This window comes from Panthera onca, chromosome A1 (assembly GCF_046562875.1).
Source record: "Panthera onca isolate mPanOnc1 chromosome A1, mPanOnc1 haplotype 2, whole genome shotgun sequence".
Lineage (NCBI taxonomy): Eukaryota > Metazoa > Chordata > Mammalia > Carnivora > Felidae > Panthera > Panthera onca.
In genome coordinates this window covers 213579616-213605840 of record NC_138339.1, presented here as the reverse complement: position 1 = coordinate 213605840, position 26225 = coordinate 213579616, and the positions used below count along the sequence as shown (strand labels likewise).

Below are 26225 nucleotides of genomic sequence, written 5' to 3'. Positions count from 1 at the left end.
ACGATTAGAAATAGAATGCAGTGATCTATTTAAAAATGATATATCATGACCAAATTGAATTTATTCCAAGTATGCAAGTATGCGTTTAACATTAAAAAATCAGTCCACTGGGGCACCTGGGTGGCTCAATAAGTTAAGCAGCCAACTCTCGATTTAGCTCAGGTCATGATCTCACGGTTCTTGGGATCGAGCCGTGCATGAGCCATGCTTGGGATTCTCTGTCTCTCTCATTCTCTTTCTCAAAATAAATAAGTAAACTTTAAAAAAAATTTTTTTAAATCAGTATTAAAAAAAAATACATACAGTTTAAAAATCATATGATTATATCGATCGACCCAGAAATAGTATTTGACAAAATTCAGCACCTAATCATGATAAAAAGTGTCAGCAAAACTATGAATACAGGGATCTTCCTTAATCTGATAAAGGACATCTATGAAACATCTACAACCAACAATGTTGAAACAATTAATGCTTTCCTCCTAAGTCAGGAAGAAGGCATGGGTGTCTGCTCTCATTAATTCATTTTAATATTGTCCTGGAGATCCTACCCAATGCAATAGGGTTAACCAGTAAAAGACATTTTTAAAGCTTACAGATTGAAAGGAAGAAGTAATTAAACTGTCTCTATTTACAAATGGCATGATTGTGTATCTATAAAATCCTAAGGAACCTAAAAAGACTATTTGAACTTAGCAAAAATTGATTTAATTTAGTAAGGTCTCAGAATACAAGTTCAATATAAAATACCAATTCTATTTCTATACACCAAGAAACAATTGGAAAATGGAGTTTAAAACAATACTGATTATAATAGTATCGAACCGTGAAGTAGTAATATATTTAAATAACTAGTATAAGACCTGTACGCTAAAAATTATAAAACATTTCTGATAAAAAATTCAAGAAGATTTAAATAAGTGGAGAGATATATCATGTTTCAGAATGGAAGACTCAGAATTGTTAAAATGTTGGGTTTTCCTAAAATTATGTACAGATATAACATAGTCCCAAAAGATTTTATTGTTGCTTTTTTTTGGTATAAATTGACAATTTCTAAAATTTATATGGAAATACAGGGACTTAAAAGTATGAAAACATTTTTCCTTTCTTTTTTTTTTTTTTTTTTTTTTTTTACTGATTCAAACATTTTTGAAAGATAGAATGGCAGTGTTGGGGGACCCGCACTCCCTGATTTCAAGACTTCTATAAAAGACTTCTTAAAGTAATTAAGAAAATATGGTATTAGATAAGGATAGACAAGTGATCAATGGAACAGAATCAACTGTCAGGAAATAAGCAATTATATAGTTAATTGATTTTCAACAAAGGCACCAAAGCAATTTAGCAGGATAAAGGAAAGGCTTATCAACAAATGATGTTGGAGCAGTTTATTAACTGTATTGAAACAAAATGAAACTTAATGCCTACCTCACACAAAAATTAATTCAGGGTATATCATAGGCTTTTACACACAAGCAAAAACTGTAAAGCTTCTAGGAAAAAAATGTAGAACTGTGCTTTAGAAATATGGCAACTCTATCTTAGGGTACCAAAAGCACTACCACCATAGAAAAATAAATGACAAAGTGGACCTCACCAAAACAAAAAACTCCTTCTTATGAACAGACATTGTTAATAGAGAAGCCACAGACTAGAAAAACAATTTGTAATACATATGTATGACACAGGAATTGAGTCCAGAATATATGAAGAAACTTTACAAGTTAATTTAAAAAGACAAAGAACACCCTTCCCCTAAAGGACAAACTACTTGAACAAAACCTTCACAAAAGTTATTACAATGGACAAAAAACATTTGAAGATGTAATAATGACATTATTAGCCCTAAGGGAAATGGAAACTCAAGTACCAGTTCTTGCCCACTAGAATAGATAAAAATAAAAGCACTTGTGACCAGATGCCAGTGAGGGCGTGGGAATGTAGAGACTCTCATACAGTGCTGGTGAAGGGTAAAATAGGAACAGCTATTTTTGGAAAACTGGTGGTTCCTTTCAAACTGAAACATGTACCTGCTCTATGCCCCAGAACTCATGCCTATTTACATAATAAAAACAGAGGATATATCCACAAAAAGTCTTATATAAGAATGTTCATAATAGGAGCGCCTGGGTGGCTCAGTTGGTTAAGCATCAGACTCTTCATTCCAGCTCAGGTCATGATCTCACGGTTCCTCCGATCGAGTCCCACATCAGGCTCTGCGCTGACAGCTCAGAGCCTTCTTGGGATTCTCTCTCCCTCTCTCTCTTCTCCTCCCCAGCTTTCTCTCTCTCTCGAAAGAAATGAATAAACTTAAAAAAAAAAAAAAAAAAGGACTGTTCATAATAGCTTTGTGTATGATGGCCAACGCTGGATTAACCTCAATGTCCATCAACAGGAGAATGGATAACAAATTATGGTGTTTTTATACAAGGGAATACTACACATGTATACAGTGGAGTAATTCTTATGAATTAACCAATAAATTTCACAACAAGAATAAACAATAATGATTATGTTGAGCAAAAGAAACCAGACAAAAAAGAGTATATGCTCTATGATTCTATGTATATATACTTCGCATATAGGCAGAACTATCTATAGTGACACAAATCAGAACTCCCCTTCTGGGAGGACTTAACTGGAGAAGAATTTCCAAGGGTGATGGAAATGCTCTTTATCTTAACTGGTATGCAGGTTCCCTGGGAGTATATCTTTGACACAGCTCATTGAAGTATATACACTGAAGATCTGTGCATTTTACTATATGTAAATTATATCCCAGCTGGAAAAAAAATAAAGACCTAGTCTTTGAAATTCTGAACTAATCTTTGGGGAAAGATTTATCAAACCTTGGGTTTTCAGTATGCATAAACATAGGAGGGAATGTGACATTTCTCAAACTCAGCATACCTCAAAGCCGAGTTCATTATTGCTTTCCACTCCCTAGGCAGGCAGACACTTGCCTGTTCCCCTCTGGAAAAACACTACATTTTGTCAGTGTTCTTACTCTTGTCCCCAGGCCCTGGCTCAAAATATTCTTATAATTCTTATAATATTCTTATAAGAATATATTCTTATATTCACTACTTCTTTTATCTTAGTATGAATAGAAGAAATTCCATCAATTAGATGGAATTCCATTTCCTGCCTTTTTCTTCTGTCTAGCCCTTCCTTAGTATTTTCACTGCTAGCTCTAATTCACTCTCTTAGCAGTAGCCTTGCCCCTTTTTCCTCTTATTCTGAACACCGATGCCGCATTCATCTTCAGAAACACACACTCCGAGACAAAATCCATCTGATACAAAACCCTGCCATTAGCTCTAAGCCACGCTACAAAATTTCACATTTGCGCCTCTGGAGGTCACACCCTGGTCTTCTCCAACTCCAGAAAGCCTCCACTCCAGTCTCCAAACATGTCACAGTTTTCATGTCTACTTCTTTGCTCACCTTTGAAGGGATATACATGTCATCTTACAATTCTTATATTTATTTGTACCTTTTTTGAAGGCGCCTGTGACTACAGACAATAAATTAGGGAATTGCTGCCTTCGTTTTGTTTTTGTTTTTGTTTTGGCAGTGGGTGGTTACATGAAGACACTGCTGCTGAAGCTTTATCACTTACTCGTTAGTTTATTTAACAAATACGTATTGAATACCTGCCATATACCAGGCTTAGTACTGGGAGCTATAAGGCTCTGATTATAGGGGAATTTAAAAAGTAATTATAACTCAGTCTGATAAGTACTAGAGTGGGGAGGCATCTCATATTAGTTATGTATCGTTGTTTGACAGATTATCCTGGAACTTAGCAGGTTCCCCAGAAGAGCAGAATCAAGAGTGTGTATATCATGTAGATGCATGCTTGTATACGTATATACACATACCTTTGCACATATACATCTGTAGGTCTATTTATCGAGAGAGAGAGAGATGTATTATAAGGAGTTAGCTCATGCTATTATGGAGGCTGGCAGGTCCAAAATCTTCAGAGCATGCCAGCAGGCTGGAGATCCAGAGAAGAGTTATGTTTCAGCTCAAGTCCAAAGGCAGTCCGCAAGCGGAACTCCCTCTTCATTGGAATACTTCAGTCTGTTTTCTTTTAAGGTCTTCAGCTGGTTGGAGAGTAACCTTCATATTATGGAGGGTAATCTGCTTTAGTCAATGTCCACTGATTTAAATGTTAATTTTATCTAAAAAATACCTTCGCGGGGCGCCTGGGTGGCTCAGTCCGTTGAGCGTCCGACTTCGGCTCAGGTCACGATCTCGCGGTCCGTGAGTTCGAGCCCCGCGTCGGGCTCTGGGCTGATGGCTCGGAGCCTGGAGCCTGTTTCCGATTCTGTGTCTCCCTCTCTCTCTGCCCCTCCCCCGCTCATGCTCTGTCTCTCTCTGTCTCAAAAATAAATAAATGTTAAAAAAAGTTTTTTTTTTTTTAAATAAAAAAAATAAGAAATACCTTCGCAGCAACATCCAGATTGATGTTTGGACCGAACATCTGAATACCGCGGCCTGCCCAAGTTGACACATAATGGTAACCATCACAATTAGGAATCGGGGCATGGCTTAGGGGAATCTTCCAGCTCACAGTTTCTCACAATCTTCAGTCAAGGTGTTGGGCCACCCAGCAGTCATCCCGCCTGGGGCAGGATCTACGGACACCCTCCTCAGCCGGGGGAGGATCCATTCCCAAGCTCACTCAGTGGCTGGCAGGTTTCAGTTCCTCCCATGTTGGACCGAGGGCCTCAGCAGTTCTTTGCTCGTCATCAGCTGGAAACTTCCCTCGGTTCCTTACCAAATGGGTCACTCCACTGGGCAGTTCACAACGAAGCAGCTGCTGTCATCAGAGTCAGAGCACGAGAGAGATGTCACTTTCCGTCCCCTTTGCCGTATTCTGTTCACTAAAAGTCACTAAATCCAGCCCACACTCAAGGTGGGGAGGACAAGGAGGTTACACAAGGGTGTGATACTAGTAGAGAGTCAAGCAAGAGAATCAATGGGAGATCTTTCTAGTTTAAAATATTTTAAGTCTATAACGAGAAGCCAGGAGAGGGATAAAATATTGTTGTGGCCTCGGAAGAGTCACTGAAGGGGAGGAGGCCTCTAGTGTGCTGTGAAAGATGGGTTCGTACGCAGAAGAGGAGATGGCAGAGGAGGGTAATCTGGCTGTTAACTCTCTTGGAAGGGGATATAAGGAGGATGTCAGAAATTATAAGAAGGGCATACGAATAAGTATGGTTCTTAACAAGTGATGTACATCTGATCTGAATCACCTGTGGAGCATTTTTTTAAAATGCCTATGGTGATACCATTCACGTGCTGATTCCAGTTCGGTAGACTTGGACGATTGGGACGTACCCCTAGGTGAGATTCACTGTAATATAATAAACAAACCATTTCTATTTGACCCCAGGGTTTAGGTCAGAAACAGCCTGTTTTAAAGTTAGAGAGGATGGTGGGAACATCTCTTCTTAACGAGGAGCTTAGATCTGATGCTTGAGAAAATAGGAAACCATTGTAGGTTCTTCGGTAGTGGATATACATAATTAGAATTGGGTTTTATTTCACTTATGTAGTCATTCATTTGTTTTTTTTTTCTCCAGATATTTGTTTATCACCACCATAGACCAGTCAGAGAGGATGACTCCTCTTTTGACTATTCTCAGGATGAGCTACAAGAAGGAAAACCAGCTAGAAGCTTATGGTAGTGCGTGAAGTATAACATCGCGTGTTGGATGAATGGGAAGATAAGTTGGTGGGATTTCCTAATTCAGTGGAAGGGATAAAGAAGGGTGAAAAGGGAAGGATGCTACCAGGTGTTTTGCAGATTCACTCTCCTCACGCAGACCTTCCAGGGCCAGGAAGCAGGGAGGATGGCGAAGAATTCAAGCCTTATGTGCTTTCAGTTCTTCTGTTTAGTACGATATCATATGGGTCCGGCAAGGACAAAGTAGCATGGCTCAGAAAGTCCCCTAAAAAGGGACTTCAGAGGGACTGCATTTTAAATCCATAAATGATGCGATTCTTGCTAAGCTTCTTTTGAATTGAATAAAGTCCGGAATATGAAGGAAATGGGAATGTTCATTAACAGGATAAGACAACATCTCGAAATGAATGATGCAAAATCAAATAGAGTCTTTGTTTTCACTGCTTCTAGAAAATCAAAAGTCACGATCCTTCTGTGGCTCTGTGCTTATAACAATACAGTCCATCTTTTCATTATACTTTCCAGAATAAAAGGGTGTGTAGTTCCTCTGCACAGCGACAGGCATGTTTTCCTGAACAATGCCCTGTAAAGGTCACATTGGAGATTTGAGTCACAAGCCCTATGATTTAAATTTGAAGCTAAGTTTAAAAATGGTATGTCTAGAGCTTGCCAAGTTCCATTAAAAGCCATAGTGTCATTTTGGATTACAGTTGAACAAAACAGGGTTCAGTGAGATATTATATCTTTGTTCGTAGCGATACATATATTTTCTTCTTTGTATCATTCCCTGGCTGTGTTGTTATGGTAGATATCTACTTTCACACCAAATCCTGGGAAATAATGTCTAATTTCATGGGCCTATTTTTTTCCCTAAAGTAGCTCATTTTCTAGCTTTTCAATTATCTTCAGAGGATTTCTATAAAAGCCTAATCATTCGTGCGTGTTTAGTTACGGTCGATCTTGAATGCTACCTTTCCCACTGCAGCCTTGCTGATTCCCTTCATCCCCTACAGAGAGGATCCCCAACTTCTAAAGCTCTGGAGCACTTTTTGCCTCACTGACACCATTCCGGTCTGTTATCTGGCAGTACAGTCGTATTACTTCTTCCTAACATTCGATGGGTTCTTAACTCTGTGCCAGTCATTTTGCCTAACGCTTTATATAGGTTATCGTATAACCTGTGTTCATGCTCACAACAGCCTGCGCGGGAAGTGCATCATTTCTGCATTTTGCAGATGAGAAAGCTGAGGGTAAAGGGTTAAATACCTCGCCCCAGGTCGCGCAGCTAGTAAGTAATGAAACAGGAACAACCTTAGGTAGTCTGGTCCAGACCCCGTTCTTTCAAACACTTATTCGTATGCCCTTCTTATAATTTCTGACATCCTACTTACATCCCCTTCCAGGAAAGTTAACAGGCTTGAGAAGAGGACTGTCTTGCTCATTTCCATATTCTTGGAGTTTTCTGACTTATTGATCACCTCATAAATAAATGGAACAATCAATAGTGGCTGAGTGAATACTTGAAAATTGCCCCTGGGATTTTATGGGAAACAGGTTCTGCAGCTTTAGGCAGAGAACCTGAAACTTTGCTTCTGAGCGATGTGAAGAAAACAGAACGCTAGTATATGAGGTCTTAAGAAGAGTTTCTATTTATTTTCATTCCTGTCATTTCGGTTAGATCCCGTGGTCCAAATACTTTCCCCCCCTGCTCTTTGTCAAGCCCTTCTTCCTTCTTTTATGCAAAGATAAACTGGCTCTGTTTGGCTCTGTTCTTTTTTCTTTTTTCCCCCCGATGTAACAATCCCAGGCTCCAGTCCTACAGAACTCTGAAAATGCTATCAATTGTCTTTTCCCTATTTCTTTATCCATGACTTAAGCTTTTGTTGCCAAAAATAAAAATAAAACAAAAACTTGTTAAAGTTATGCGTGACCTTCTCGCTCCATCATTCTCAAAGCTTTTCTGAGGAGCTCCCCAAACGCGGTGTGGACATGAGCTAAAAGTCCCAATACTCAGAAGTCAGTGGCATAAAAAGCTGGAACTTCGAGGGAGATTTTGAAGTTGTTATTGGTGGGCAGTGACCCCGAAACACCGTGTAAGAGGGGGTGCTGGGCCAGCCAGTGGGGGGGGGGGGGGGTAGGCGGAGGGGCTGTGTTGGCACTAGAGAGACTGGAAACATGTAGACATTTGACTAAAATTGAGAATAGAAATCTAGATGGTGCCCTGCCCAGCCCTCCCAGTCACCTTCAACCATTAAGATGGATATAGCCATGAGGAGACACAGGAATACCAGTCGGAGATACCACAGAAGGTGTGGCTTCCATTCCCATCCGTAGCAAGAAAACCCAAGATCAAAGATGGGAGAAAGGCTGCCCTGCTTACAACTGGAAGTCTGTATTTCCTGTGACTCCATTATGACGGTACCATACATAAAACTAAAGCAAATTAGGAAAGAAAATGTCCTAAATTTAATGATATTTGGATTAATTTAATAAATTGCTGCATTGTCTGTTCTCTTGTCAATTCTGTTTGTGAAATATTTTTCTAGGGGCAGCTGGGTGGTTCAGTCGGTTGTTCGGCATCCAACTTCGGCTCAGGTCATGAACTCGTGGTTCACGAGTTCAAGCCCCGGGTTGGACTCTGTGCTGACAGCTCAGAGCCCGGAGCCTGCTTTGGATTATGTGTCTCCCCCTTTCTGCCCCTCCCCTGCTCATGCGCTCTCTCTCTCTCTCTCTCTCTCTCTCTCTCTCAAAAATAAATAAACATTATAAAAATTTTTTAAAATATATTTTCCAAATCCCATAGGCCACAGAGTCAAATGAGGAAAAGAGCGAGCCACGAAGCCTTTGGACTTTTACAGACCTGGGTTCTAAGCCCGGCATCAGGAGTCTGTGCTTTAGTTTTCTCATCCGTAAAATGGAGCCAGTTCTCTCTCAGTTGCAGGCCTGTGGTTCAAATTAAAGAGCCCGTATGTATGCAGGCCCTTGCTGTGCTGGTCGGAATCCCTTAAATACCAGTGTTGCTGCCTCTGTCCTCATACCCCATGTACAGTTCTTCAATCCTAGCCTGCTTAGATAATGAGAAAAATAAGAGTTAGTAAAATACTCCTGGCTTTTAAAAGTTTTCAGATACAGAGCTGAGAGCTTACTTTCCTACCCTGCCATTTACAAATAAGAATTGGGGGACACAAGATTACAGAAATTCCTACCATTATATTAATAATAGCAATTGATGCTAATACAATGATGGCTGGGACTGGCAGTAATAGCACTTGGATACTTCCTAATAGCGCGCTTTTTTCTTTCCTTCCAGAAGCACCTGGCATGTCAAAGCCACACTGTCTTCCATGGGACTCCCTTTGTGAACAGCTTCCATTTAAAAGACTTTTGTGAATGCATTATTTCAACCAAGTCCTCAGAGAACCTATTTGTCTTCTGATCCTCCGGAGGTCTTAAGGTTTGTGTTAATTTTTTTTCTAATTTCTCTTAGTGAAGATATTAATTTTGAGGGATATTTTTAAAGTGGATAATAGTCCTACCCCATTGTAATAAGAACTCTGGAAGTAGAATATGCACAGACTGTAATCCCTTGATTTCACTGGGAGACAGATTAAAGAAATGAAAAGAAATTTGATATGCTACTTCTCATACTTATTATTGTATACTCTGTAGAATGTTACAAGGATATTAGAAATAAAATATCCCCCACTTGGGCTTGAAACAAATTTTATTTTTGGGTTCTATAAATTCTAACGGAATAGATTTAATAAATTTATAGTGGATGTCTATATATATCAGATTTTGTTAAGTGCTATCAATTAGTTAGAGGCCTTGTGGATAAATTCTATTTTGAAACACTAAAAATCAAAACCTCATCTGTCAATATCAACTAGTATGATCATTATGACAGCTTTTAAATTATAAAGGCTCAGTGACCAGAGTGTTTTCATGTAGCTCTGCCAAGGGGTACTCACCCTCTGATTTACAATGATAGAACAGGGTTGTTGTTGTCTTTTAGTACGTGTATATTAACAGCTTGAAAAATTGCAAACAATATTGTTGTTTACTCAATAAAAAAAAAGTTTGCCTGCAAAGCAAGCGTTTTATTTTGGAAGTACATGTTTTGCTGTTGAGACAGTGCCAAGTAAAACACTTTTACTTTGAAAGTACTTTCCAACAAAGACCTACCCGAAGGCTGAATTCAATCCATGCATCTTTCATAGGTGGAAAAATAAACAGGGGAGAGGGTAAAGCTTGGTACATTGAATGGACAAAAACTCAATGAAGAGCAAGGGAGAAGGAACCGAGTACTTTGCCTAGAACGACACGTCTTTTTCCACAGGCATTTATTTCATTTGGTTGGACTTTTATTCTGTCCAAGGTGACAAATGTTTTCTCCCCTAATGGCCCTTTTCTGTGGGTTTTCTTTTTATTTCTTTTATTTCTACTGAGAAACCAAAGTAGATTTCACTGCAGTGCTGGTACATTCCCGTTTTCCCTCTGCACCCTTCTTTGTTGGGCCTCATGACTGACACACTTTGAAGTGTGAGGCACGCAGGACGTACTGGGGGAGAGGGATGGGAAGTTGTGCCCCCACCTTCAACTTTCCAGTCTGTCAATTTGGTAGCAAATCATAGTGTGTAGAAACCTAATAAGTGTATCCATAGAAACGGAAGTGCTAGAAAGGACTTCAGAAGTTACCTAAACGTTCTCCCCTCATCTGTAAGCAAGACCCCGCTTGAGCTGTCTGAAACTAATGAGAATCTATTTGCCTTCAAACCTAGGAATCCACTTTCCTTTTTAAACCTAATATAGATTTTCCTTCCTTAGAAACCTTGTTGTCGCGAAAGCCAAGGTAATTCCAGATGTCCTAGCATGATGGTGCATTCCTTCTTCCCTGGAGGGAGAGAACTTACTGGTCAGAGCCCCCTGTATCATCACAGATTCGGTTGCCAAGTGATCCTTTTTCTCTTCAGGAGAAATGAACCCACTTTGTTGAACTTCTTCTATGAAATTGTATAATCCAGAAATTTGCGTAGCCTCACAGTTCTTTTCTGAGTGTCTAAAGATCTCTACACTCTGCTTAAGTTTAAGAGTCCAGACTGATTGAAGGAGCATTAAAAATCATCTATCAGTGTTTGTCAGTGGGGCCATTATTGACATTTCGAGGTGGGGGCAGTTCTTGATGATGCCAGATTATCCCATGCGTTCTAGAATGGCTAAACAGCCCTGGTTTCCTGGGGCCAACGACCAGTAGCTCCCTTAGCACCCAGTCACTGTGACAACCAGATTCAGCCCTCCTTCACATGTGCCTGCAGAGAGGACCGGGACTGCCCAGACTCCAAGCTCCTCACCTGGAATTGAAGATGCTGAAACTGGCAGAGTTGAATAAAGGGTGGGGCTGCACCTAGGAACCCAATTTTTAGCACTGGGATCACTCTCTTCCCTCGCCATCATGCTTCTCTTCTGGGCTTACATTTATTTCCCGGCAGTCCAGAAAGACAGTAACAGGCAGTTATGAATTCTCTTTCGGAAGACCAGAATTTCTGGCTTGGTGTTTTAAAGGAAATCACTGGTATTTGATACAGGAACGTGGATATGGGAAAGGTAATATCGGAACTCAGTGCAGGAAAATAGCAAAGAGAGGACAGTTCTGAGGATTTAGGGAAAAGACAGAACCTGGACCCCAGAGTATTAGCAGGGTTGATGTTACAAAGGTATTATTAGCTCAGTCACTGAGAAAGGAGTAAAAGGAGGGAAGACTGAAAACAGGTAAATAACAAAGGAATATTTCTTCACTGCCTTTTCACCATGTGCCCTAGTTTCAACTCCCTACTCTATGTCACGGGCTTCCTCAGAAATTCGAGGATCCGTTTTGGGGGAGCTTAAAGGGCCCTTGATTGCAGCAGAACCTCTCTCTCCCTTCAATCCCATATCCCTTGCCTCACCTACCCTCCACCAGCATTTCTCTCTCCTCCCTCACTTGCTTATTGGTGGCCCCTACTTCATTCTTCAAGCAGAGACTGGGGAAATGACTTGATGACGTTTATCTTTCTGGATCCTTCCAAGGTCCCAAGGAAAGTTGTAAACTGAAAGAATGTAAAAACAATGGAGCTTTGGGACATTTCTCCCACAGAAGGTTGCTAAGGCTCTGATTGTTTGAGACATTTACCAAAATACAGGTACTTTTCCAACGAAAAATTCTCACTCCCTCCTATTTTTTCTTTTTTGATTTAATGTTAAGAAGTAATTGAATTTACAGAGGTTACTTATTAACAAAATAAGAAGAATTCATGACTTAAAGACACAACGCCAGCCAAGTAGGAATATCTGGATTGTTATAATAGATTATACTTAATACCTGCCTTAATGTCTACAAAATAACACGCGATAAGTACAGGGATGAAAACAGGGCCTGGACTAGAGAACTCTGCTTTCTAGTAAAATGAGGAATCCTACATGATAAAATGTATCGTTTATAAAAAGGCTTACATGCATGAAGAGAGAAATAACATCTGAGGCTTCCCTTATCTTGTGTTATTTAATTATTTAACACTTTATGACTCAGCCAGGTTTTTTTAAACATGGTGATTTTCCTGTTCTGTCTTCTTTTGTGCTCAAGACACCAAGTTATATTTGACTTCTCAGTTTCTCATTTCCTGAAATGCACTACTAGCTCTATAAACATGGAAGAATAAATATTAGCTTTATGAGACCGTGTTCCTCTAGTAGCTGAAAAATAGCATATAATAAAAAATACAAGGATGTGATATTGAAAATTATAGGTCAATATGCCCTCTTATTGTGGGTATATATCTAATCCTCCTGCGTGGAGACTACTTTTTTCAGAAAAATGTGTACCGTGTAACACCACTCGTGTCTGTGATATATTTTCACCCCTCGTATTTAACGATATATCTCATGACTGTTGCCTCACGAGTGAAACATTTCGGGCTTATTTACCACTATGATTTAAAACAAAAACAAAAACAAAAACCTCTCTGGCTCTTTGCTGTTAATTCTAATAATTGCAAATGATCCAAAGTTAATAAAATGTTTGTAAGTTTCCGTCCCGCTTCAGTACTTCAGTACCCGTGAGCTCCTTGGAATTACGTCAGAAAATGCTTAATGGCAGTTTAGGAAAAAAAAAAAAAAAAAGAAAGAAAGAAAGAAAGAAAGAAAGAAAGAAAGAAAGAAAGAAAGTCTGTCTTTGTGAGAGGTAAAAAAAAAAAAAAAAGTCAACTGTGGTCTTGAACAGCTAATCAATACTTTAAATGTCCAAATTGTTATTCCAAAATCCAGTCTCTAATTATACATTTTTAGCAGCAGTGAAAATGTAGCATCCATTAACCATCCCTTAAACCTCACATTTACACCCCATAAGGAAGAAAAGAGTGACTTACATGGATACTGTATGATTGAAACACTCTTTTAAAGCCAGAGGATTCAATATAATTATGTGCAGATAATTCACTTCCATCTGGAAATTATCATCCATTTGCCAAAAGTGCCACTGACTTATCATATCAAGGACAGTCTTTTCTTCTACATTAGCTCTCCATTGTTCCTCTTGCTAAAGATGGAAAATAATCAGCCTTGTATATTCTAGGCTCAAAAGTAAGAAAATTGGACTTACTGGAATAGTTCATTCTTTTTTTTTTTCTTTTTTCTTTTTTGGAATAGTTCATTCCAATAGCCTAAGTTTCTACAATATCTTTCTTTTAAACACCATGATTTTTAAACTATATTTTTATTATGAAGTAGTTTAAACCTATAGAAAGGAAAAAGGCCTATGTATCCACCCCTATATTTTAATATGTTGATACTATTATATTTGCTTTGGATCTCTTTTTTTTAAAGCAAAAAAAAAAAAAAAAATCAACATCCTTCCTATTCATCCATCCCCAGAAGTAATATTAACTATAATAATATTGCTGTATATTATTCCATTTATATTATATTATATTATATTATGTTATATCATATCATATCATATTATATTTATTATATATACTGTTTATGGAAATAAAAATATATAGATATATATCCATAACTATTGTAAGTCGGTAGATGTATCTATATGGAATATTATTTTTAAGTTTACCTAGGTGAGATCATACTGAATGTATACCTTTGCAACTTGTTTTTCTTCAACATGATTTTTTTTATTTTTTAAATATTTATTTTGGGGGAAGGTGCACATGAGTGGGGGAGAGGCATAGAGAGAGGGAGAGAGAGAATCCCAATCAGGCTCTGTGCTATCAGTGCAGAGCTGGACTTGGGGCTTGAACTCACAAACCGTGAGATCATGACCTGAGCCAAAACCAAGAGCGGGATACTTGACCCATCGGGCTGAGTCACCCAAGCACCCTTCAACATTGTTATTTTTTTTTAATTATCTGTTCATATAGGGACATCTGACTCATTCTTAGTAGTTAATTATCATGTAGTCTCCCAAATAAAGTACATCTACCTTCTCATAAAGGGACATTTACCAGCCTTCTTTTTTTCTGGACAACCATCTTCCTGCACCCATTTTATCATTCACGGTAGACACACAGGTTTACCACGTGGTGCTGCTGTTTCCTGCCTTCCACAGAAGAGGTATCAGGAAGTATTTGCTCTTTAAAATATACTACAAAACCTTTTCTTCCTTCTTGTCAGCAAGCTTTTCTATTTTGTTTTGTTGTTACTGTTAGATGTGCCTTCATCCCTCCCTCCTGATTTTTCCAATGGACAGTTTCCAATGTGGCTTCCATCTCACACAAGTGTCAAATGTGTCCAAACAGTGAGAAAAGACAAAAGAAATAGAGCAAAGACAAAGAGAGAATGCAAGAAGGAAGAAGGGATTACTTCCAACCCTTAGACGCTGAGGTGCAGTTGGTGTCCATGAGAGATAGATTTTAAAGTGTATTTGCACATCAACATCTTGGAGGTCAGGTGGTTTTGGGAGGACTTTCCTTTTCCATTTGACCAACCAAACGTTTCCTTTTGTCTCTTGGTTTCATAACAACATTAGAAAAATGTGTGTTAGATATTTTAAAAAGTTAGATATGATGTTAACAGTTTCAAGATATAAAGTTAAATATTTGTTTAGTGCCTGGTGTCTTCAAAACAGGGGCACTATCAAAAATCCTCAAAGGAACATATATTTGTACTTGTTTTTAGCAGATTTCAGGGTTGTTTTGTGAGTGTTTTACCTAGTGCAGGCTAAATAAGTCTTTTTGAATGGTTGAATGAATAAACAAGGTAATAAATATTTGTAGAGGTTACAGTAATAAATATTTGTAGAGGTTGTGTGGTCATTTGACTTGGAGGTATTTTAGCCTTCCTAGTAATCATCCTTCATTTACTAGAACACTTAACTTCAGCATATTTCGACCTCCTATGATTGAAAACTGAAGTCTAAAAACAAATGGAAGATCAGAGTTAACGGAGAGCATCAATTTTCGAGAGTTATTAGAATTAAAGTCTCTGTTTCGGGTTCCCAGATTGTTTAGGGCTATAAAACAAGTGTCCACTCCCTTAAAAATTTAAAAGCTGTGTATATAAGAGTTTACACCCTTCTCATATTCTGTTCTGTTTTGTTATTCTCAGAGATTAAAGCTTTTTTTGGGGGGGGGTCAATCATATTTTTGTATATGACTGTGGGCTGCCCCAACTGACACCACTAAAAAAAAAATGCAACTTTGAAAAATTCAAGAGTAAAAGCAATTATTTCTAGAATTGACAGAGCCTTTCCTGGGTTCAATTCTCACTCTTTTTAATTATTTATTCCCTTCAAGATGCCGGGAATTATTATACTGTAAATTATCTTACCACTTGCCAAATGAAATTTTCTATATGAAAAGATTAATAAGTATTGAGAATTTTCTTTGGTCTCCCTTGCAAGCAATGTCCTGGTCTTTTCTGAAAGTCAAGTCTGTAGGGTTTTTTCCCCCTTGGTCTTTATTTTTTGTAGTATTTGATGGAGTTCTGCTAAGCTAAGATTTGGGCCAAGTTTAGCTTTCAGCAGACTTTTGTAACTGAGTATAAGTCTTCAGAAAATAGAGTTTCTGTCAGAAATTCTTGCTCACATTACTTATGGCTACTGTGCTGGGCATCACCATAACACTTGGACTTTCCTGTATGTGTAGAATCAGCAGGGAAATGCTTTCGATCTTAACCCACATATGTTTTTAAGTAGGGCTTGTTCTAGTAGTCCAGATATTCCCAATATGAGCTCATTGGTGCTATTTTCTAACATTAAATTATGATTTTTATCAGTATCCATTGTAATGATAGATCTGCAGATGGCCTCGGGTTCTCATTTGGCATGTTTGTTAATAAGTGTGGTGGAATTTCCAATAAATCGTACATCCTTTATTTCGGCAGATTTTACTTTAGAAAGTAGAATGTCTGCTCTATCCATCTGTGTGCCTCCAAGTTGTTGTCCTGGGACTCGACTGAAATTATCACCAAATCTGTAGCCTTCCTCGCCTTCCTCTGCAGGCTCATTCTCTCAGGAGTGGGGCAGCTCTGCTCTGATCCCAACCACAAAGATGGAGTTGCAGAAGAAACTGAGGAAATGTGCCCAGTAGTAATGGGCCTACTGTCATCCCTTTATATTTATTTTCCTTTACTTTTATAGTAGAGTCCATAGAATTAAAAAAAAAAAAAGGAAAGAAAGAAAAATAGCAAGGCCATCAGTGGCTTGGCAGAAAGACAGCTGGTCATGATGTTGGATTGCAAGTTTTTCAAACATAATTTGAGAAAGTATCTGTCAAAATTTGAAATGGAATGGAAAACAGTAAAAAACTATCAGGAGTTTGGTTTAGATGAGAGGATCATCAAGTTCATTTTGAGTAAATTGAAACCTAAATTTGGATTCCTCAATAAGCAACTGTGCAAAATGCAAGGGGAAATAATGCATTATTCCTAAAAGTGTTGAGGACAAAATTAGGCTAACAAGTCTAGGCAGAAAACAAAACTGGTAAGTGTTAGGAACCCAGAAAAATTGTAAATGTCAAGTGTGCTCTTACCACCTGAGATATAGACATAAATAATTAAGGACAAAGAATTTCAAGGATGCTTTTGAAAGAGACAAAATTAACATGAGGAAAGCTCCCTAATCTGGGTGAACCAGAAAGAACACACTTGTTGGAATCACATGATGTTTAATCTCAAGGACAGTTATATAAATACAGTAGTATAAGCTGTTGGCTAGTGAAAGCCTCAACAACTGTTAACAACAAAACCCTCTCCGTCCTGCTTCATGAATCCCTAACTTCCCCCTAATAATTTTATTCTAAGATGATCCACACTGGGAGGAATTAACAGAAGTTTGGCCCTTGACCATTCTACGCCATTTGTATTATTTTAGAAAACAGTATATTAACCTAAAGTCAGTGGTAAACTTTATTTGAATATAGGTCTCAATATACTTCTTTGACAAATTTATTACTATTTAAATTGAAACGGTGTTTTAAAATTGCAGGTGTATTGGTGGTGAGACCCAGGAAGATGATTTACAAGTGACTGAGACTTTTCATTTACGTGTTAACATTTTATTTCCCCTCAACAGTAAGGTTTCACTCAAGGGAAAGAATAATAAGACATTAAAGTACAGGGCACCTGACTCACAGCTTGTGTCTCCAGTCAAGAAAGAGGTCATAGAGAATGGACATTGCAGCCCCCAGCCCAGACTGATAAGTGGGAGAAAAAGATAAGGGCTGGGAGAGGTGATTGCCTACCAGCTTTCTCTTCCCTATTATCCCAGAATTTGGCATGCAGCCAGTGTTTCTTTAATTTTATCTTTAGCTTCTATTGATAGCACAGGATTTGTGTGTGTGTGCGTGGGAGCACTGGAGGTAGGAGAGGGAGTTCCTTTTTAAACAGACACAAGCGAACGACATATTTTTATGAGAAAGCCATTTTTCTAAATTCTTTCCTGAAAATATGGACAACATTTGAATAAATACTATAGGCAAAAGTTTTCCAGATTAAAAAGTCTGAGACCATTTTTATTCAGTTGAAATGTTTCACGCACACAAAGGAATGCTATTTACTGAACAATGCCATCCCTGTTAGAAATTCCATCCTAAATTTTAGCAGAGAAAGTGTAATCCCAAAATAAAGATGAGTTAAGGGAATGGAATGTACTTTTCCTTTCATTTAAAAGGATTTCCTTTGTTGTTTTAAAATCCTGGGTAAAAATCGATTAATCACACTTTCTTGGAATTATCGTAAGTGTGTATATTTGACAACCCAAGAAACAGCAGTCATAAAATGAAACAACTTTCAGTATTCTAGAGGTCATTTTTCTTATTAGAGACATCACTAAATTGCAGTTTAGTAAAAGATATCACATTAAGAAATTCCACTTGCATTTATAATATCCATTTATAAAAATATTTATAAACACTATAGAAAATGCAATTTATAAAAGTGTAATTTTACTTACACAATTCTCTGCAAAGATATAACCCCATAAATTCTGCTACCTTCCTTCCTGAGGATTTCTGTCATTTATGAAAATATGCAGTAGCTTAATCTGTTGATTAAAAATGCTAAAATTGCATTTTTAAAGTGAATATTGAAAAAGGACGGGGCCGGTATAGACAGTGCTATCCTCTTAATTTTACTGCATTTAGAATTTTTTTTTCTAAGATGACCTAACCCAGCTTCATTTTCATTAAGTCCTGGAGGGCGATGCTGAGAACTTTGCCCAGAGTGGGCTGTGATTGAAATGTTTACTGAGCAAATAAATAAGAAAATTAATTAAAGGTGGCCTACAAGGGTGAATTTCCAAAAACCCCACGACTTCAGTGGGCTAAATACCAGATGGGAAGGGTTTGGGAGACATAATGCTACATGTTCTCGTTTTATGCTTCCTCTCCAAGGACTCACTCTATTTATTGCCGTGGCATCTGGCAGGCTTTCTTTTCTGGGCCCAGCATGCTCCATGCCGTGTGTTAGTGTTTCCCTGGAATGAAAGTCAAGGAAATACCATGTCTAAAAATATGCTTTATGGGTTTTCAAAAATATAGTATTTCCTTTCTACTAGCTCATTCACTTTGAGGTCCTAATAAATGACATTTATGCATAGAAAAAAAATCACAGTGAATCTGATTTTATCTACACAGCAAATATAACAATTGCTTTCACAAAATGTGCAAACGTTGTCCTCCTCTTCTGTTTCTGAGACGTTTTATTTTTGTGGGTTTATGGCCACAGGCACTCCATGCTCACTGAAAATAGTCCCTAAAACATTTACTCAGTGCTTCTTTGTGCCAGGAACTGTTTTTCACATATATCAAGTACAGTCCTTTAACAATCCTGTATAGAAGGTATTATTTATATTATTTATCACTCACATTTTATAAATAAGGACATTCAGATGTAGACTATTTAAATACCTTGCCAGATTCACATGACTGGTATCTTACAAGCTTGGTGGGGCTTTCTTCTTTTGATTTTTTAAATTCATTTATTATTTATTATGAAAGACTCCGTTTTTAAAGATATTTTTTGCAGCATTTTACTATGACTATGTTTACCCGTACAGAAAGGTTGAAAGGAATTTACAGTGAACACTCATATATCCACCACTCTCATCCCATCCCTCTGTCCATCCATGAATCCATCTTCTTTTGGGACACATTTTCAAGTAAGTTGTAGACATCAGCACCATTCCCCCCACACACAGTCCTTTGCCTTATATATCATTACCAGAATTCAAAGTTTATGATTTTTTTATAATTCTTTTTTTTTTTTTTGGTACAATATGTGTTTATATAAAATGCATAGATCCTAAGTTTACATTTTCATGAGTTCTGACAATGCCTATCCTTGTGCTACTCAAACCTACATCACCTCAGAAAATTCCCTCCTACCCCTTCCCCACAAATCCCCAGCCCTCTTCGACCACCCAGAGTAAATTACTTCTAGTTCTAGAACTTCATAGAAACGGAATCATACACTACATACTCTTTTGTGCCGGGTTTCCTTCACACAGTATGATGTTTTTGAGATTACTCTGTCCCTGAGTTTATCAGTAGTGCATTTCTGTTTCCTGCTTAGTGATACCGTGTTATATGAATATACCACAGTTTATCCATTCTTCCTTGGATGGACACCTGTGCTCGTTCCAGGTTTGACTATTATAGATGAAGTTATTATGAACAATCTTGAGTGAGGCTTTTTGTCAACATAGGCTTTCATTTCTATTAGTTCCACATCTAAGAGTGGAATTTTAAGTCGTTAAGTGCATATTCAGTTTTATAAGAAATTACCAGGTCTTTGTCCAAAGTAGTGGCACCATTTTACATCCCCACCAATAACAAATGATAGGTTTAGTTGTTCCACATCCTCAACAACATTTGGTATTGTCAGTCTTTTGAATTTTAGCCAGTCTGGTGGGTTTTTAGTGGTATTTCCTTGTTATCTAATACGTGTTTTACTTGATGACTCATGTGGAAACCTTCTTTGTGTGCTTAGTGGCCATTCATAGATCTTCTTTATAAAATGTTTATTAAAGGAGCGTCTGAGTGGCTCAGTCAGTTAAGCGTCCGACTTTGGCTCAGGTCATGATCTCGCAGTTTGTAAGTTCGAGCCCCATGTTGGGCTCTGTGCTGACAGCTCGGAGCCTGGAGCCTGCTTTGGATTCTGGGTCTCCCCTTCTCTCTGCCCCTATCCCTGCTCATGCTCTGTCTCCCTCTCTCAAAATGAATAAACATTAAAGCGTTTTTTAAATTATTTTCCCATCTCAATATTGGGTTGTTGGTATCTTTTAAATATGCGCTTTGTAACTATTTCTTAACGGTGCCACTCTATACCTTGCCTCTTCATTCTCTTAATGATGTCTTTTGATGAGCAGAAGTTTTAATTTGGGGGGGGGGGGTTGTAATATTACTGTTTTCCTTTTATGAACACTGTTCCTTGTATCCTAAAATAACTTTATCCCCAAAGCAAAAAAAAAAAAAAAATCTATGGCTTCTTTAAATAGTTTTCTAGTTTTATATTTAGATTTATGATCTGTATTGAATGAACTTTTGTGTATTATGTGAGGTCAGGGTTGGGCTTATTATTTCCTGTATACGACATTAAATTCTTCTAGTCTTGTTTGTTGAAAAGACTTTCCTTTCCCTAATGGAACGACTGCCTTCATGCTATTCTCAGAAATCAAGTGACCATATAAGTGTGCCTCTATTTCTGACCTTTCTATTCTCTTCCATTTATTTTGTTGCTCTCTATGCTAGTACCACCCTATACTGATTATGGTAGCTTTATAGTAAGTCTTCAAGGCAGATGGTATATGCTTTCCATCTTTGTTCTTCTTTCATAATATTGGTTTCGATCTCCTAGTTCTTCTGAAATTTTACATACATTTTAGAATTGGCTTGCCAGTTTCTAAAAATGATCAGCTTAGTGGCGTTGTCATTGGGAATATGTTGAAACCAAGCCTCAACTCAGGAAGAATTGAATATCACCACTAGCCTCCCAATCCATAAGCATACAGACATTCTTTCCCCACTTATATAGGTCTGCTTTAACATTTCTCAACAATATTTTGTAGTTTTCAATGTAAAATTCTTCTAGCCTCTTATTTCATATTCCTCAGAATTTTATGTATTTTTAATAGTTTAGGTGAAATTTAATTTTTTATCTCCTAATTGCTTACTTTGAATACATAAAACTATAATTATAGTATTGTCCTGATACCAAAATCAGAAAAATATAAGAAAACTACAGACCAATATGCTTTATGAATATAAACATGAAAATCTTCAACATAATACTAGCACATAAAATTAAAAACCACGTACAGAGGATTACGCACCATGGCCAAGTGGGATTTATCCCGGGAATGCAAGGTTAGTACAACATTCAAAAGTTAGCCAATGTGGGACACCATTTTAATAGAAGAAAAGGGCAAAAACGATATGATAATTTCAATGGACATAGAACATTTAACAAACTACCTTTCGTGATAAAAACATTCAACAAACTAGAAATATAAAGAAACTTTCTCAGCCTGATGAAGGATAGCTATGAAAACCCACAGCTAACATCATACTTACTGGTGAAAGACTGAAAAAGTTTCCCACCTAAGATGAGGAACAAGACAAAGATACCTGCTCTTGATACTTCTATTCAATAATATTCTGGAGGTTTTAGCCAAGGCAGTTAGACAAGAAGAAAAGAAATAAAGGATGTCTGGATTAGGGAGGGACGAATAAAATAAACTCTGTATACAAATGGCACAGTCTTATATGGAGAAAATCCTAAAGAATTCACACATACACAAAACTATTGGGGCTAATAAATGAGTTCAGAAAGGCTGCAGGATAGATCAGTTATATTTCTCTACGCCAGCAATGAGCCATTGAAAAAATAAAACAGTTCCATTTAAAATAGCATTAAAAAAAACCCAAAATGCTTTGGCATAAATATAACAAAAGAAGCATAAGATGTGGACAGTGAACACTGAAAAAGGTGGTCAAAAGAAATCAAAGATGACCTAAATAATTAGACAGATGCAACATGATCATTGAAGACTTAACGTTGTTAAGATGGCAGAACTCCCCAACTGTATCTACAGATTCAAAGCAATCCCCATAAAAATCTCAGCTGGCTTTTTAAAAGAAATGTATAAGATGATTCCAAACTTTCTATGAAATACCAGAGACGCAGAATAGCCAAAACAACCTTGCCAAAGAGTAGTGTTGGAGGACTCACTCCAGATTTAAAAGCTTACTACAAAACTACAGTAATGAAGACTGTGTGGTACTGGCAGATGGATAGACAGATGGATCGATGGAATAGATTGAGAGTTCAGAAATAAACCCATACATCTATGGTCAATTGATTTACAGAAATGGTGCCAAGACAACTCAATCGGGGGATAATAGTCTTTTCAGCAAACAGTCCTGGGACAACTAGATGTTCACATTCAAAACAATGAACTTGGACCATTCCTCACCGCATACATAAAAATTAACTCAAAATCAATCAAAGACTTAAATGTAAAAGCCGAAACTATAAAACATTTATAAGGAAACGTAACTATAAATCTTCATGACATTGGATTAGGCAGTGGTTTCTTAGATACAACATCAGAAGCATGAACAACAAAAGGAAAAAACAGACAAATTGGTCCTCCTCAACATTAAAAACGTTTAAGGATACTGTAAAGAAAGTGAAAAGAAAACCTACAAGGTGGGAAAAAACATACTTGCAAATTGCATATATGGTAAAGGTCTAGAACCTAGGATATACAAAGAACTCTTACAACTCAGCAATAAACAGACAAATACTCCAATTTAAAAATAGGGAAAATGCTGAATAGACCTTTCTCCAGAGAACATATACAAATGATCAATAAGTACATGAAAAGATGCTCAGCATCATTAGTAATTAGGAAAACACAAATGAAAACTACAATAAAATACCACTCCACACCCACCTGGATTACTATAATAAAAAAGGCAGATGATAATAAGCGTTGGTGAGGAGGTGGAGATTTGGAACCATTATTCATTTTGGCGGGAATGTAAAATGCTGCAACCACTTTGGAAGAGCTTGGAATTTCCTCAAAAAGTTATTCATAGAGTTACCATTTGACCTTGCAATTTTACCCTTAGGTATAGACCCAAGAGAACTGAAAATACGTGTTCACACAAAAACTTGTACACAAATGTACATAGCAGTAAATTCCTAAAACCCTAAGTATAGGAAACCCGAACAGCTAATGAATGGATATACATGAAATGGAATATTATTCAGCCACAAAAGGGAATGAAATAAGGGCACGTGGGTGGTTCGGTCGGTTAACCGTCCCACTTCAGCTCAGGTTATGACCCCTCAGTTCATAAGTCAGAGCCCTGCGTAAGGCTCTGTGCTGACAGCTTGGAGCCTGGAGCCTGCTTTGGATTCTGTGTCTCCCTCTCTCTCTGCCCCTCCGCTGCTCTCTCTCTCTCTCTCTCTCTTTTAAAAATAAGCATTTAAAAAATTTTTAAAAAGGGAATGAGATATGGATACATGCTACCATGTGGATGAACTTGGTAAACAAAATGCCAAGGGGAAGAAGTCAGACACAAAAGACCGCCTATTATGTAATTCCATTTATATGAAATGTTCAGAGTAGGCAACTTCATGGAGACAGGAGGGAGATTAGTGGTTATCAGGGACTTGGGATAGGGAGTTAGTGCTAATGGTACAGGTTTTCTTTCTGGGTGATGAAAATATTCTGAAATGAGATCAGGATAATAGGTGCACGATCTTGTAAATATAACAAAAACCATTGAACTGTACACTTAAGAAGGGTGAAATGTGGTATGTGAATTATATCTCAGTATAAAAATAAGACTGCCCTGTGATGTTATAAATGTACTTACTAGTTACAATTATTGTTTGGTAGGTTTCATTGGATTTTTTTAATATAAACTATGCAAATAGGGACAGTTTTGTTTGTTTCTAATTTTTATCCTCTATTTCTTTTTCTTACTTTATTGTAGTGGTGTAAGCCTCCTCGACAGTGTTGCATAGAAGTGGTGAGATGGGGCATCCTTGCCTTGCTTCTGATTTTATGAGGACTCTTTCATTGTATTAAAAATTGAGTACGATTTTATCTGTAGGATTTTCAGTGATGCTTTTTATCAGATTGGAAAAGTTATTTTCCGTCCCTAGTCGGTTAGTGTTTTATAATAAATGGATGTTTAATTTTTTCAAAAGTTTTTTATTTATCCATTAAGTGCCTCATATAGCTTTTCTCTTTTAGTCTTGCATCTCTCGCTTTATCTTATACCCGGTTTCAATGAAATAGACCGTGAAATAGACAATGAGGTAGAGGATCCCACAGAAGCTTCTCAGGACTAGAGCTACATGTGGCAATTGACATTCTTTTGAGTGGAACCAGTTACATGTTTGCACCTAAATGCAAGGCTTAGTGGGAATTATAGTCTTCCTGTGTGCCCGGAAGAAACTTGAAATGATTTGGTAAAAACAGAACAATTACAGTGATGATAATGATAAAAAAAAAATGCTGTTATACTTCCGTAGCACTATGTACTATACAATTCATAAGTCCTTTTCATTTTCTATGCTTTGTTTTAGAATTCAGCATGTATCTGTCAGTATTAACGTTGGATAGGCTATTGCCCCTGATCTATTGCTTATTCTTCATGCATCCCTGGCCTTTTCATCCAGTCCCAAAGTTTTCCATCTTCCTTATTGGGCTTACGACCCTGAAATTCACTTCTACATCTTGGATAGTTCTCTTCAAATCCAGAACCGTATTCCAGGATGCCTTCGAAGCATGTCCATATGGGTATTCCACTTAAAATGCCCCAGACTCAGTTATTTCCTTCCCAAACCATTTCTTCCCAGTGTATTTTCTAACTCAGATAAAAGCACACCGTGCACCTAATTATTTAATCCACATTCGTGTCTGACTTCACTGTCTCACTTCTCACATTTAATCACTTCTGTGCATTAATCTTCTAAAACCCCTCTCAAATTGATTCCTGCTTTTGTATTTCCATCGCTGCGAGAAGGCCCTTCCCATGTGGAAGGATGTGGAGCATCCTTCCAGACACTTATCCTTACCTCATCTCAGGATAGCATTTCTAAAAATATAAATATAATTGTGTTACTTTTATGCATGAAATAATTTAATGACCTTCTCTTACAATATTTATTTTTAGGCTTTTTTTCCTATTATTTTAAAGAATGGAAATCTGTTTTCAAAAAAAAAAAAAAAGGTTCAGATACTAGAGATGAACAAATAATAAATAGATGGTGAGAGCCAGATTTCTCTCTGTCCGGCATTTGCAGATAAGTAAGGAGGGAAGGCTGGAAAGAATGAACCCTTTAGTGCAGGACTAGAGTTGGACATGTCAAGTACAAACTCACGTTTAGCCTAATATATATACAGATGGACAGATACAGGAACAATTGTAGCTATAGGTGAATACCTGGGCTTGAATGTATACGTAAATTTCCTAGCTCTTTCTGCTAATAGGGCCTGGGGCCAGTGCTGTCCCAGTGGCGGCTAGCATACTGATGCCCAAATACTGGTTTCCTAAATGGTGTCTGAACGTTATCCTCCAGTGAAAGGAACTGTGAATGTTGGGAGAAATGTCTGATTCTAGGGCCAAGGCAGCAAAAATACAGTATAAGCCTGGAGCATTTGATATTCCCTAAAGCAATAAAGTGCTCAAAAAACAAAAGAATGGGAGTATGTCAAAGGGATAGAAGAGATGACCTAAAAAAGTTCCCAATGGCCGAAGCTTGAACAATTTGAGCAACAAAATAGATAACGTGCTAGTGGGTCACAATTGGAAGTATAAAATGAATATATATGAGTTCATCCTAATATAAGCAAATGATTGAACAAGTAAACAATTGGAGTAGAAGGGACAAATCTTCCTTATAAAATAATTCCACATAATATAGGCATATATGGCTCCCACCAGGAAGGGGAGTTTAGTCTCACCCTTCAATGGGGGCTGGACTTAGTGACTGACTTCCAAATAAGATCATG

General features: G+C 37.6%; 1 protein-coding gene across 10 annotated transcripts in view; it reads left to right on the top strand.

The window, feature by feature from the left end:
- The window catches only part of ENOX1 (ecto-NOX disulfide-thiol exchanger 1), a 555654-nt gene that overhangs the window by 274096 nt on the left and 255333 nt on the right, over positions 1-26225 (top strand). For all 10 annotated transcript variants that reach the window (XM_078433342.2, XM_078433340.2, XM_078433328.2 and 7 more), the window contains one exon: positions 9015-9158. The gene's annotated coding sequence lies outside the window, so the exon portion shown is untranslated. The remainder of the gene's footprint in view (positions 1-9014; positions 9159-26225) is intronic.